The sequence below is a fragment of the Erpetoichthys calabaricus genome, chromosome 12 (assembly GCF_900747795.2).
Source record: "Erpetoichthys calabaricus chromosome 12, fErpCal1.3, whole genome shotgun sequence".
Classification (NCBI taxonomy): Eukaryota; Metazoa; Chordata; class Cladistia; order Polypteriformes; family Polypteridae; genus Erpetoichthys; species Erpetoichthys calabaricus.
The window spans coordinates 21130509-21146100 of NC_041405.2; positions in this window are offsets into that span (position 1 = coordinate 21130509).

Genomic DNA, 15592 nt, shown 5'->3' on the forward strand with positions numbered 1-15592 from the left:
TGGATTCCTAAAGGATGGACCAGTGAATGCCAGGAGAAGTTCTATCCCCAATATGACAGGTGGCAGTTGTCCTCCCAAGGCATCCCACTTAGGATACTGTGGCACCCGGCTGGGGTTCATGCCCGGCCGGGATGCCCAGGAGGACCGGAGGAGGGCTTGTACCTCCTCCAGTACAGGAGGGGGTGACCGCCCTGGTTGCTTTGGGGGCCACGGGTACAGAGCTGGGAAGCTCAACCCTGTTGGGGCTCGTGGCCACTGCCAGGGGGCGCCCCAATGCCTTGGGAGCCCTGGACCTCAGCACTTCCGCCACACCCAGAAGTGCTGGGGGGAAGAGGAGCAAGGACACCCGGAGTCCTTCCGGTTGCGCAGCCGGCACTTCCGCCACACAGGGGAGTGTCGATGGAAGAGTGTCGGGAAGCACCTGGAGCCCATCCGGGGGTGTATAAAAGGGGCCGCCTCCCTCCATTCAATGGCAAGAGTCGGGTGGAAGTGGACGAAGCTTGGTGGAGAGGAGTGGAGGTGAACCAGAGACTGTGAAGGCATTGTGTTGTGTGGCCAGGACTGAAGGGGTGATTGGTGCTGCGGCACTGGGTATTGTGCACTGAAAGACTTTGTAAATATTGTAAATAAACGTGTGTGTGGTGAAACCATCATGTCTACCTGTCTGTGTCCGGGCTGTTCCCCACAATACCTACAGGGGGACATGGGAATTGAAGTCTCTGGGTGCAATTAGAGGGTTTTGTCAGGGAGGACCTCCCTCATTTCCAGAATAACCCAGAAATGCTTTCAAAGGGGACAAACTACAGCACTTGAAACATTCCCGAGTTCAGCTTAAAAACAGCCTACTGCCTTACCTGCATGAGTCTGTCAGGAGGCAGCAGGCGACACTCAACTGGAGGCAGAAATAGGAAGAAAATCTCTTTTTGAGTACTTTGGCTCGTGTTAAAGTGTTGGTTGCGAATAAAAACCTTTTTTATTTGAACCTGGAATTGTGTTGTGTCTGTGGTTTGGGCTCAGTGATGCCCCATATGGTCCCAACACTAAGGGGCAATGAGTTGTTCCTAAGTTTGGTTCGGTTTTAATTACAATGAACTGATTTGAACCTTTCAGCATGATAAGAACAAAAGGAAAGTTGCATGTTTTTCAATATCTCAGACCTGGTTTTTATAGCGGTGTACTCTTTGCCTTTAGGGCATTTCTTTGGGTGGCTCCCTCTTGATTGTAATATTCAATCACAGAAGACCAGACATGGAAAAAATCCCTGTAGAATGCCCAGAATTTCCTAAAAGGAGAGTTTCTGGTATGGAATGTTGTGTCATTGGTCTGGATGTGAAAGTATGGGAGCAATGGAGCTTCTGTGAAAATGAAACAAAAATGATTATTTTTAGGGAAAGTGTTTTCTTAATACTGACAGGAATGTAAAAAATGTATGGTAGGCTTGTATTAGACCATGTCAAGATATTAGGAAACACTGTAGAAACAAAACTGTTGAAGTCTGACAGATTAACACATGAGCCTGAACATCAGTTATTTCTTCAAGCAGTAAGGATTTATTTTTGTTGAAATGTTAGTCAAGGACATCCTACAAACAAGAGTCTATTGCATCATTTTGCCAAACAATGGGGTTTAGGTAATGAAAAACTTTTAATTCCCAATTTTTTTTTGGTCCCAGTTAATTCCTTGAAGAAAGCGGTTTTCCTGAAATCCATTAAACACTTTTTTTTATCGGTTTCACTTTGCTCATAAAGTGGGAATTCTGAGTATAATGCTGCCTGCAGGCATTTCTGAGGTTTCATACACTGGCACGTCTTTTTTCAGAGAAGAAGTGGTAAGAAATTCACGGCTTAGAAGAAAAAGAAAATAAAAATATTTTTGACCTGGCTATTGGAGTGATTTCCAGAAACCCTTCTAGATTTCAAAGTAGTAGACTCAGAAAAAGGTATAGAAACATCAACGGAGTCTGAATACTTTTTGAAGGCACTGTAAAGCTCTAAATCTCGCTACTTTGAGTATTTCGGAATGCTTGTCCCCCAACATTCCCAGTTCTAACCATCGATCTTCTAACAGTGGTTTTGCTTATTATTCCAAGAGTTAAGTATAAAAGCAGTGGTGAGGTGCCCTTTTGCTATTTTACAGAATACTATTGAATATTTTACCAACAGAGAGATGGCAGGCTAATACAGGGGAACATTTTAAACTTCAAAAAACCCACTTTTTTAATTTGGCTTTTTCATAGCTGCATTTTAGTCCTACTTCTAATCCGCCTTAATGAAAAGACAAGTGTCTGTGTGTCTTTCTGGTGGCTATGCCAGTGCTAACGTTTGTGATATGCCATCTGCAGGACTGAAAGATACAATGCACTTTATTACTACAAATGTTTGGTGTGCCATCTGTTGGAATGAGCATGCTTTTTTTTCTACACGCAACACTAAATCCAAGAGCTGATACATTGCTAACAAGTGTTAACAATGAATTTGCTGAGGTCTACTTTCATTACTTAGATTTCAACTGGTGCTAGATGGGTAGCACTGCTCATAGATTATATATGCATAGAAATATATTTCACACATCTGCAGTCCTTATTAATCTATACATTTTTTTAAATTATGGGTTTTTTTGTCAACTTCCACCCAATCAATAGTACTGTGTAGTCACCTCTGATGTTGAAATGAAAGCAGATACTCCTGCTGTGGAAAAGATCCCATGTATTGAATCTTCTAGGAAAGTGTTTCCCAACTTTTGTGATGTTATAGCCCAGTTTTGACATGCCAGTGTGTGCATGATCCACAGTTGGGTAGGAGTCCTGCATATTTCCAGAGCTTTATTTTAATCAGACACAACTGCCATTGCTTTTCCTCCATCGTGAACTGAGCACGATCCTCAGAGTGGGGTTGATGATGTCATCTAAGATCAGCTACAGTCCTCCTTGCTGCTGCTGTAAATAGATCATGATTGTCAGTGGTGAGGAACAGAGGGTTTCATCTGGGATTGGCCATGGCCTACCTGCAATGCCGCTGCAGCCAACAGTTTGGGAAATTTCTGTTTAGGACAAAGCTTAAATGACTGAAACTAAAGTACATTTATGTCTGGTGTTCTTTTGGCCTTGGCAACACTTCAGATGTTGTTTCTTCAGCATCTTGCCTCTGGAGTTTTAATTTTTCTTTTCTGTCCTCATTGGCCATCTTACTATAGCACTGAACTTTATCATTACAGACTTAAAGAAATCTATAAATAAGGACTCTAGCTTAATTACATGGACAGACAGATACTGTAGATAGGTAATACTTAATATAATCCTATGGTCAAAGACTTTACAGAGGCTCCCAAAAAACAAAATATGCAGGAACTTCTGGCTTGGATGATAGAGAGCTGCTGCTGTTAATAACAGACTTGTAGGTGGTAGGCAGGTTGTAGTCAGATCTGCCCAGTTATACAACAAACTTTCATTTAAAGGCATTTAACATATGAATGGAGCAGGTCCAGCTTGCTGTGCCCACAAACAGGGGCATGACATGCTGACAGAAGTTTCCTTCCAAAGTTCCCCTGGTTGAAGTCCCCACCATTCTAGGGGCAGAATGATTCACCATTAAAGTGTTGGTAACAGAGCAAATTATTTCTGCTGCTGAGTTAATAATTTACTTGACTCTTGTCAATGTTCATCTCCCTAGACAGTAATAAAGGTGAATTTCAGTCAGTGTTTCAATGTCTGGATTACACATTTTTAATTTTAATTGTAATGTGCTCACTTTTACACCTTTACTCATTCACACAGATGTCCACTGCCTTTTTCCACTCATTTTGAAAAATAATTAAACCTGTCCAAGATTATAGTAGCATCTGAAATAGTGTCCTGCCATCTACAGAAGTTTTCAGACAACTCGTCTATCAGGGGGTTGCATTGATAATGGAGACAAGTTGGGGTACAGGAGGCTGGTGAAGGACTTTGTCTTGTGGGGCAGGAAGAACCACCTGCAGCGCAACCCTAAAGAGACAAGGGATGGGGATGGATTTGGGTTGTGTTAAGATCTGCTTGAGACCAGTACTCATCTGAGAAGGGATGTGGAGGTGCTACAAAGCTACAAGTCCCGGGGTAGGGGAAATGGGGTCCATATGAATAGCAAACTGGACTGGTCTAACAACACAGTGATGCTGTATAAGAAGGGACAGAAGAGGATGAACTTCCTAAGGAGCTTCTGGTCTTTTAATGTTTGCAGCAAACTGTTGGAAATGTTTTATCAGTCGATAGTAGTTAGTGCATTGGTCTATGCTGTGTTCTGTGTTGCTGTGTGGGACACACTATCCAATCAAAAGTATGCAATGTCAGATGTCCCGAAACCCTATGTGTGCCTTTTAACAGACATAAAGGACTTCTTCTTCTTCTTTTGGCTGCTCCTGTTAGCGGTTGCCACAGCGGATCATTTTCTTCCATATCTTCCTGTCCTCTGCATTTTGCTCTGTTACACCCATCACCTGCATGTCCTCTCTCACCACATCCATAAACCTCCTCTTAGGCTTTCCTCTTTTCCTCTTCCCTGGCAGCTCTATCCTTAGCATCCTTCTCCCAATATACCCAGCATCTCTCCTCTGCACATGTCCAAACCAACGCAATCTCGCCTCTCAGACTTTGTTTCCCAACCGTCCAACTTGAGCTGACCCTCTAATGTCCTCATTTCAAATCCTGTCCATCCTCATCACACTGAGTGCAAATCTTAGCATCTTTAACTCTGCTACCTCCAGCTCTGTCTCCTGCTTTCTGGTCAGTGCCACCATCTCCAACCCATATAACATAGCTGGTCTTACTACCGTCCTGTAGACCTTCCCTTTCAATGTTGCTGATATCCGTCTGTCACTAATTACTCCTGACACTCTTCTCCACCCACTCCACCCTGCCTGCACTCTCTTTTTCACTTCTCTTCCACAATCCCCATTACTCTGTACTGTTGATCCCAAGTATTTAAACTCATCCACCTTCGCCAACTCTACTCCCTGCATCCTCACCATTCCACTGACCTCCCTCTCATTCACACACATGTATTCTGTCTTGTTTCTACTGACCTTCATTCCTCTCCTTTCCAGAGCATATCTCCACCTCTCCAGGGTCTCCTCGACCTGCTCTCTACTCTTGCTACAGATCACAATGTCATCAGCAAGCATCATAGTCCACGGGGACTCCTGTCTAATCTCGTCTTTCAACCTGTCCATCACCATTGCAAACAAGTAAGGGCTCAGAGACGTTCCCTGATGTAATCCCACCTCCACCTTGAATGCATCTGTCACTCCTACCGCAGACCTCACCACAGTCACACTTCCCTCGTACATATCCTATACAACTTTTACGTACTTCTCTGCCACTCCCGACTCCCTCATACAATACCACAGCTCCTCTCGAGGCACCCTGTCATATGCTTTCTCCAGGTCCACAAAGACGCAATGCAACTCCTTCTGGCCTTCTCTAAACTTCTCCATCAACACCCTCAGAGCAAAACATCGCATCTGTGGTGCTCTTTCTTGGCATGAAACCATACTGCTGCTCACTAATCATCACCTCCCTTCTTAACCGAGCTTCCACTACTCTTTCCCATAACTTCATGCTGTGGCTCATCAATTTTATCCCCCTGTAGTTACTGCAGTTCTGCACATCCCCCTTATTCTTAAATATCGACATCATTACACTTCTTCTCCACTCCTCAGGCATCCTCTCACTTTTCAAGATTCCATTAAACAATCTGGTTAAAAACGCCACTGCCATCTCTCCTAAACACCTCCATGCTTCCACAGGTATGTCATTTGGACCAATGGCCTTTCCATTCTTCATCCTCTTCATAGCTGTCCTTACTTCCTCCTTGCTAATCCGTTGCACTTCCTGATTCACTATCTCCACATCATCCAACCTCTTCTCTCTCTAGCTCTCTTCATTCATCAGCCTCTCAAAGTACTCTTTCCATCTGCTCAACACACTCTCCTCACTTGTGAGTACATTTCCATCTTTATCCTTTATCACCCTAACCTGCTGCACATCTTTCCCAGGTGGTCCCTCTGTCTAGCCAGTCGGTACAGGTCCTTTTCTCCCTCCTTAGTGTCCAGTCTCTCATACAACTCATCATACGCCCATAAAGGACTAAAATGGGCAAAACTACAGAAGAGCGTGTGACCATTTTATCTGGACATTGGAGAACATAACTGATGAATAACACTAACTGTTGAATCAAAAGCTTCCCAGGACAACATCCACCCCTTGACATGTCAGGATTTTCAGTAAGATTTTTTGAGACTGTTCACAGCCAGACTTTTCAATTTTTTTTCTTCTATTTGGTATTGTTAGGTTAAAAAATACCACATTACTTTTGTATTTTCTATACTTTGTCTTTTATCTTGAAATGATAAGAGGGTGTTAAGTATGGATAAAATCGCCACTTTCTGGCCTAGAAGGTTTATCAAGGTTTTCGAGGTCACTCCTCAATATATAGAACTGTGGTAAAAGTAAGGCATGGTTTGGTTAGTCAGTGGCATATAACCAAAAGAATTGCACTTTTATGGGTGTTGTGATGACACCCACATGTTGGTTGCTGCTGGTAATAATGAATCCTTATATAGAGAATCCTATCTGGAGGACTACGGAGTGACTGGCAGTTGGCTCCATTCGAGAATTTTTATCTGGCTACGGTCTCTGTGTGTGTGTATGTGTTTGTGTGTTAATCTTCAAGGGCAGGAGTAGATGAACCCAATTAACGTTCCTGATAAGTCTTATAAACTTCACGATAATACACTGTCTAGAATTTGCTCTTTCTGGGTGAGTTTCTCTTGAGGTACACTTGTTTTCCCCCCACATCCCAAAGATGAGCTTGTAAAGTAAACTGGTGGCTCTAAACAAATTGTGGGAGTTTGTAGCATTGAGCATTGTAATAGACTGGCATCTAGTCCAGATTTGGTTTTTGCCTTTTGCTCAAAAACACCGACTTGGTCTGTAACCCCCAGGTTGAAGAGTGTTACACTGTTTATTATTGTAAAAAAGAATTGACTCTACTAGAAATAGTCTGGTGTTTGTATTGTGACAGCGAGAAGAAAAGGGAAGACAGGTCAAGATGGCTTATTTCTGAAGACACAAAACTTAACTTGCCATTTCTGAGTAGTCAATTCATTTTGAAATGATGCTTAACAATTTGTACAGACATGTTGTGGCTCTGGGTTTCTCTTACCAGGCCTAGGGATTTTCTGTTTTTTTTTTGGTTATCTTGGCAGCCTTGGCCAACCTAATCCTTCACTTCAACTGCTCCCTAAACAGACCAGTAGTGGCCATTTGGAGTCATTTCACAATTTATATATATAAAAAATAGGATAGGAAAAATACACTTGTGGAGAATATTTAAATTCGATTTTAGCAAATAAAAGGAAAAAGAATCCCAGAAGTAAATTGAGAATGTTTAGTAATCAATATATGGATACAGGTAGTCAGTCTTGTTCTAACTGATCTCACTAAATAACTCTTACATAGATAGTACATATAGTGTACCTTTCTAAATATTCTCATTCTTATTTTATAAAAATTCTTCCCATGCCTCCATGAAAAAACAAAATTATTAAAACAGAGTGTGAGTATTGAGCCTGCTACAAGGAATGCTGTATATCTGTTCACTTCAGCGGTGTCCAGACCTGATGCTGAGGTCCCTGAGACAGATCGGCACTCACAAATGTCAGAAGAATTGGGGCTTTAGACACAAATTTGTAATAGTTGTACTTCATGGAGGGCTTTAGTTCTAATAATTAAAGTCCCAAAGAAAACAGGAAATGTGCCTCTCATTACTCATTATTGAAAACCTACCTTCAAAAGGGGATCTCAGAGTTAAAGCAGCCTGACAATTTTCTACATGTCCATGTTTTTTTCTGTGTTATCTTTTTATTTAGATTATTATTTTTTTTTGATAATCAGTGTCTTAGTGATTAATTATGTTGTCTCACAGATCCAGCAGTTTGGATTCCCAGCCCTGTTTTCATTTGCTGTGGAGATTGCACGTCACAAAGACTTGCTTCTTAATGTAACTGGTAACTGTACCAATGTAGGACATTTCTTTTTATGTATTTATTTTTTAATAAGGCAGAGAACCCTTCTATGTGTTGCCTCTTTTTATGGTAATCTCTTATTTGAACCCTCTTTAGCCTTTGATCGTATTCATTCTATGGAAGTCACCAACTGTTATGCCATTTAGAGATCTCTGCAGTATTTTGATGATGTGTTCAAATTCTTTGAATTATTAAATCTTCCAGTGACCTGCTTTTCTATTTTACAATTATGGAACTTCATCAAGTGCAACCTACCCAATTTTTTAAATCTTACATCCACATCTGTCTCTAAAATGACACTAGCTAGTTTAGATTAAGATCCAGATAGCATCTCCAGAGTAGATCAACAAATTTCAAGAACATTTTCAGTTTGATCTTAAATAATAATGGAAAAGGAATCCTTCAAATTTTCAGAAAATGAATGTAACTTAGTCAGTCATTTTCCAACCTGCTATATCCTAACACAGGGTCACGGGGGTCTACAAGAGCCAATCCCAGGGTGCAAGGCAGGAACAAACCCTAGGCAGGGCACCAGCCCACCCACACACCAAGCACACACCAGGGACAATTTAGGATCGCCAATGCTCCCAACCTGCATGTCTTTGGACAGTGGGAGGAAACCCACACAGACAAGGGAAGAACATGCAAACTCCACACAGGGAGGACCCGGGAAGCGAACCCAGGTCTCCTTAATGCGAGGCAGCAGCGCTACTACTGCGACACCCCTAATAAAGACCTATTTTCTTAATATATTAATATGACTTATTTTCTTCCATAGACTGCAACACTCAAAATAGGAAACTGGCATTATGAAGGAGATACCAACTGTGGTAGTGTCAGAGTTATTGGCAGCAACACCCTGTACAGGCTCTGTAGGGATTACCTGTAAAGAAAACTCACTTCATTTTTTTAGTTATTTAATTGATCTCAAAACTCAAAATATCAGATTCACTGCACATGTTACAATAAAGACCCTATAACCCAACACCATCAAATATCTATTATATGGACAATATGCTGATGAGCCTGTCTCTGCCCAGCCTGTGTGGACCCTCTAGTACTGGTGAAAAGAAAGAATATCTTTTAAATTTGGATACATAAACGTCCAAGGGTCAGAAAGATTATTAATAAAATGTGAAATTATCACATCTGTTTGGGATGTTATACTTGTAGTGAATCACAATTTACTACGCTTATCATGAAAGGGTCCATGAGAGGCACTTTAGCTTCCAAAGGTTTTTTTTTCTTGGTAGACAAGATTAATCACAGAAATACCTAAATAATGTCTCTAAGAAACGTTTTTTATTAGTGCACCCCACAGTACTTAACTCTGGAATCCTTAATAAGGGCTGTCTACCTTTGATAAAATTGAACACTTTAACCTCTGAATACCTTAGCAATGGCTGACATCAGTCTTCCTCTCAGTTTCCTCCACTGCAAGGGCTGAACTGCCACGACCAGGCACTGGCTACACCAAAAGGATTTTAACACTCTATAGGAGCTGGCTACTCTAACAATGAAAAAATACTTAGCAACCAAAGGCTGGCTACGCTAAAAGGATTTTGCATTAACCTTAATGGGAATCTCCCTGTTATATTAATGTCTTATGACCAGGGTTAGGATCCAACAGAATCTGAATAAGTATCCTCAACCTATAGAACCACTATCTTCTCAGTGTTTGCTAGTGTAATAGTAAATAACAAGGTGACTTTTTTAATTTATTTTTTTATTTTTTATTAATTTTATTGTTATCATTCTGTACAAATAGATCAATTTTTAAAAAAAATACGATTGAAAACAAATCAAACCTTACCCCTGAGAAGGAGAGCATGGCCAAAGGAGTAATACTTAAAGCTTGTAAACATACCTAAATTGTTGAGTTTAATAGGGCAATAAAGATAAATGGAGATGGAAAAGAAATGCGGAAATAGTTATTTCTTCTTATTCTAAAATACTGTATAATTGATTAGATCCTGCCAGGTTTTGAATAAGTTCTGTACAGATCCTGTAACTGAGAATTTGATTTTCTCCAATTTCAAATAATATAAAACATCGGTTTCCCACTGACTTATTAGAGGAGAGTTAGGATTCTACCAATTTAACAAAATAATCTGCGTGCCAAAAGTGTAGTGAATGCAATCACCGTTTGTTTGTCCTTCTCCACTTCAAATCCATCTGGAAGAACACCAAACACAGCTATTAATGGGTTAGGAGGGATTGTGACCCCAAGGCTGTCTGAAAGGCACTTAAAAATTTTAGTCCAAAATGATGTTAGTTTGGTGCAGGCCCAAAACATGTGACCCAGTGAGGCAGGAGCTTGGTTGCAGCGTTCGCAGGTTGGATCTTGCCCTGGAAACATTTTGGACAGTTTTAAGCAAGACAGATGAGTTGAATAATTCTATGCTTTGCGCATATGGAGCTCGATTGAATTCTCTGCATTGCTACCTTCCACTCCTTTTCTGATATATTAATTAAGACATCTTTTTCCCATTGTCCTCTTGGATCTTTGAAAGGAAGGGACTCTAATAAAATTTTATATATTACAGAAATGGTGTCTAAGTCCTCGAAATTGAGCAGTATTTTTTCCAGCATGGTGGAGGGTACGAGATGAGGAAAATCGGGCAGGTTCTGTTTAACAAAGTTTCTAATTTGAAGACAGTGAAAGAAATTTGTAGCTGGAAGGCTAAATTTGGAACGTAATTGTTCAAAGGATGCAAAGATATTGTCTATATAAAGATCTCTGAGCAATTTAATCACAAATCTTTTCCAGATATTAAAAACTGGATATGTTTGCGAGGGTTGAAAGAGGTGGTTCTCCTGCAGAGGTGCCACAGATAAAAGATTTTCCATCTTAAAATGCTTTCTAAATTGGTTCCATGTTCTGGGTGAATGAAGCACAATTGGGTTATTAGTATATTTGCGATAACTTGCATTTATTGGAGCGTAGAGCAGGGAATATAAAGAAGTACTACAGGATTTTACTTTTATAGCGGACCAAGCCTTTGTATGTTCATCTATTTGTGTCCAGGTTTTTATAGCTTGTATATTTGCTGCCCAGTAATAAAACTGAAAATTAGGTAGAGCCATGCCACCTTCTGCCTGAGGTCTTTGTAGGGTCGCTCTTCGGATATGTGAATGTTTTGAGTTCCAAATAAATGAGGTTATGGTTGAATCTAATTGCTTAAAAAATGATTTATTGATGTATATTGGAATGTTTTGAAATAAAAAAAGAAGCTTAGGAAGGATATTCAACTTAACAACGTTAATTCTTCCAGATAGAGTGAGATGAAGGGTTGACCATTTATGCAAGTCTTGCTTAATTTTTTCCATACAGATGGCGAAATTTTGTTGATAAAGAGCTTTATGTTTACTTGTGATATTTACTCCGAGGTATTTAAACTGATCTGCTATGGTAAAAGGTAGGGTGTCCAATCTAATATTATATGCTTGTGAATTCACTGGAAAAAGTATACTTTTATTCAAATTAATTCTGAGACCAGAGATCTTTTGGAATTCTGTAAGTGCTGTTAAAACTGCAGGGACAGTGTTTTCTGGGTCTGATATATGTAAAACCATATCATCTGCATATAGAGAAATTTTCTGTTCCAGTCCTTCTCTGATAATCCCCTTTATCTGATAAGAATTTCGACAGTGGACAGCCAGTGGTTCAATGGTGATTGCAAACAGCAGTGGTGACAAGGGGCATCCTTGTCTGGTGCCACGTTCTAGTTTAATGTAGTCTGAACAAATGTTGTTAATACAAACTGAAGCTTCTGGACTGGTATACAGTAGTTTGATCCATGTACAAATATTCGGGCCAAACCCAAATTTCTCCAATGCAGTGAAAAGGTAGTTCCATTCAATCATATCAAATGCTTTTTCTGCATCCAATGATAATAATATCTCTGGGGTGTTTGACTTTGCTGGTGAGTATATTATATTAAACAGGCGTTGAAGATTGGAAGATAAGTGTCGGCCTTTAATAAATCCAGTTTGATCTTGTGATTTTACCGAAAGCAGCACTTTCTCCATCCTTCTAGCTATAATTTTTGAGAGTATCTTAACATCATTATTCAGAAGTGAAATTGGTCTATATGATGCACATTGTAACAAGACCTTATTTTGTTTAGGAAAGACGGTGATTAATGCTTGACGAAAGGTTTGAGGTAGAATTTGATTGTCTCTAGCTTCTGTAAATGTTGCCAATAAGAGGGGAGCTAGCTGAGTGGAGAATTTCTTATAAAATTCTACAGGGTAGCCATCAGGGTCTGCTGATTTCCTGCATTGAAGTGACTTTATAGCATCTAGTAATTCTGATAGTGTCAGAGGTTTATCCAGTTCCTCAGCACTAAAAGTATCTATTTGTGGTATCTGTAATGTATTCAGAAATGCATTAGATTGTTTGTTGTCTTCTTTAAACTCAGTAGAATATAAGGTTTTATAGTAGTCTCTAAATGTGTGCATTATATTTTTATGGTCAGTGATTTCATCTCCATTCGTGTTGGTGATTACTGGGATTGCATTGTGAACTTCTTGCTTGTGGATTTGTTGAGCTATAAGCTTATTAGCGTTCTCTCCGTGTAGTAATGATGTCTTGTTTTATAAATAAGTTTTTCAGTTTCTTTAGTTGTCAAGATGCTGAGTTCTGTATGCAGAGCCTGCCTTTTCCTATGAAGAGCCTCACTTGGACGCCTGGCTTGTTCTTCATCTATTCTAGTAATTTCGCTTCTTAGCTCTGACACTTTCTTGGTTTCTAATTTATTTCTATGAGAAAGATATGAAATAATCTGTCCTCTTAAGAAGGCCTTTAGAGTTTCCCAGAGAGTTCCTGAAGAAACCTCTGAGGGTGTGTTTGTCTCTAGGAAGAAACTGATTTGTTTGGATATAAATTCTGTACAGTTCTTGTCTGCTAATAGAAGTGGGTTAAGACGCCATCTGCGAGGTGAGTGTGAGGGGCATAATGATTTTAGCTCCCAGACCAGCGGTGCATGGTTGGAGATAACAATTGTGTCGTATTTGCAAGATTTAATTGTAGGCAAGAAATTATTATCTATAAAAAAATAATCAATTCTTGAGTAGCTATGATGCACTGGTGAGTAGAACGAATATGTTCTTGAGTTTGGGTTTAGAAACCTCCAGGGGTCTGATAAGTTGTGGTCAGTTTCAAACTGTTTAATTGTCTTTGCAGTGTTAGATGTCAACCACCCTGTGACAGGAGTCCTATCTAAGAGTGGGTTTAAAACACAATTAAAGTCCCCCGCCATTATAATTTTATGAGTATTCACATTGGGAATGGATGCAGATAGATTTTGCATGAATTCCTTATCATCGACATTGGGTGCATAAACATTTATCAAGATCATTTTACAGTTAAATAAGTTGCCCATGACAATCACATATCACCCTTCAGGATCCGTTACTTCATCTGATGCTACAAATGAGACTTTTCTATGTATGAGAATTCCCACACCTCTAGTTTTCTTTGTAAAGCCTAGAATGGAACATTTGGCCAGTCCAGTCTTTTTACAGCCGGAACTGATCCTTGCTTAGTAAATGGGTCTCCTGTAAAAATACTATTTTAGTGTTTAAGCCTGTTAGGTGAGAGCATACTTTCTTTCTCTTTAATTCGTGATTCAGGCCTTTAACATTCCAGCTCACAAAATTTACTGTCCCATCATGGAGACATTGATTCTGAATTGTTGATGTCATTTTATAGTCTTAACTGGTAGTGAGGCAGTTTTAATCTTAATTTCCAATTACCCCATGAGTTATTGCCATACAGCCTATTGTTGCATTGATAATTATAATTATAAGGATTAAAAAGATAGATTAGATATAGCCTGCTCTCTTTCTCTCTCTCCCCCCCATATCCCCTCACCCCCCCCAACCTCACTTTATTTTTATCTAAACCTAGATTTTATTTGCAAAGAAACCAGACATGTCAGACATTTGAAGTTAAAACAGAAGAAAACATTCAAACTGAGTGATTCACATCAAAGTAAATTTAACAAGTTTTGGGTCAGATGGTTAATTTCCTTTTTAGTTGTTGCAATCTTTATCTTCTTAATCCAACTGAGGTGATCTTTTAAAGTGCAAGGCTTTGCTCTGGGATTCTGGTAACCTGACAGTGTCTTGATGGCTGGTTACGCAAGAACTAGCAATAGTTGCATCAGCCAAAATCAAACCAATCTTAATTTCCCATGGTTCCTGTCATTGAAGCTACTTTAAGTTAAATATAACATGTTTACTAAAATGTCCCAGCACTTACTTTATACAGAAAGATTCACTCGAAAGAGGCCTCAAATATGTTGTTGCAATCTGAACCAAACAAATACGCTATATACCTTGACGTATGTGTAATCGATTGCATTTCGACACATTTCAACGCGACGCTCCATGTTCTCAAATGTATCGGCAAGCGTCTCAGGGGGAATAGCAGCAATTTCATGTTGGATGTTTTCCTTCAAATCTTTCACAGTGCTAGACTTGTTCCGATAGACTTTTCCTTTGAGCATACTCCAAATGAAGAAGTCAGATAGTGTCAGATCCGCTGACTGTGGCAGCCAAAGCCCCTTTGAAATGACCCTTTCGCCAAAAAAAGACTCAGTTTCTGCCGTGCTCTTTGCCGATGTGTGACACGTTGCTCCATCTTGCTGGAAGTAACCTTCCGTTAACTCACAATCATCCAGTTGATTCTGACATCACTTAAATGAATTGGCAACCCATTAAGTCCGCACCATGAAGACGCACTGCTCAATACTGTACACCACTATCCTGATGAGAAGTCCAGTGACTGAGTGAAGGGGTACGTGCGGTAGGCACCCAGAAGTTGCAAATGGAGTTTAAATGTTGCGACGGCTGTCCGGCATCTACCTCATTGCTCCGACGCAGGGGCATCCCGGCTTGTTTGAAGCTCCATATACTGAGGAACACATTGCACATTGCTTCGTCCTAGTGAGAGTTAGTACATTTTACATATTCGGGGCCTCTTTCGAGTGAATCTCCCTGTACTTTCTTAAAAGTATACATATATGAGCAAGTTAATCTGAGCTTAAACCTTATATAATCAAATAGCTATAACACTTTTTTGAGCATTTAATTTTACATTTGCACATCTCTGGGCATTTTTCAAATTAATTATTGAAAACAACATAAGTTTAGACTGCCTTATTTCCTGACACAAGCAATCACTGAAGTTTGAAGGTTATATGGAATAAGGGACGGAAATACGTATCCAGGTTCTGTAGGAGTGTAAATAGTAACAGCTTCTTTAATGTAATGTGCTGTGCTCATTCAGATTAAATCCTTGCATAGGTAGAGAACTGGGAGGAGATGGTGGTCTGTGATAACAGCAGGCTCCTGGCCTTTCTTAGGGTATACAATGCAGTTCTTTCAGGGTAGCCAGTCCCTGCTAGGAATGAATCAGCCAGCAAGATTGATTTCTGCCATGAGAGAGGAATTCAGGATTCAGTCTTTTCCATCAGGGTACAAGGATTGGTCTCAACAGCATGCTGCATGTCCTTGTCAAGTTATT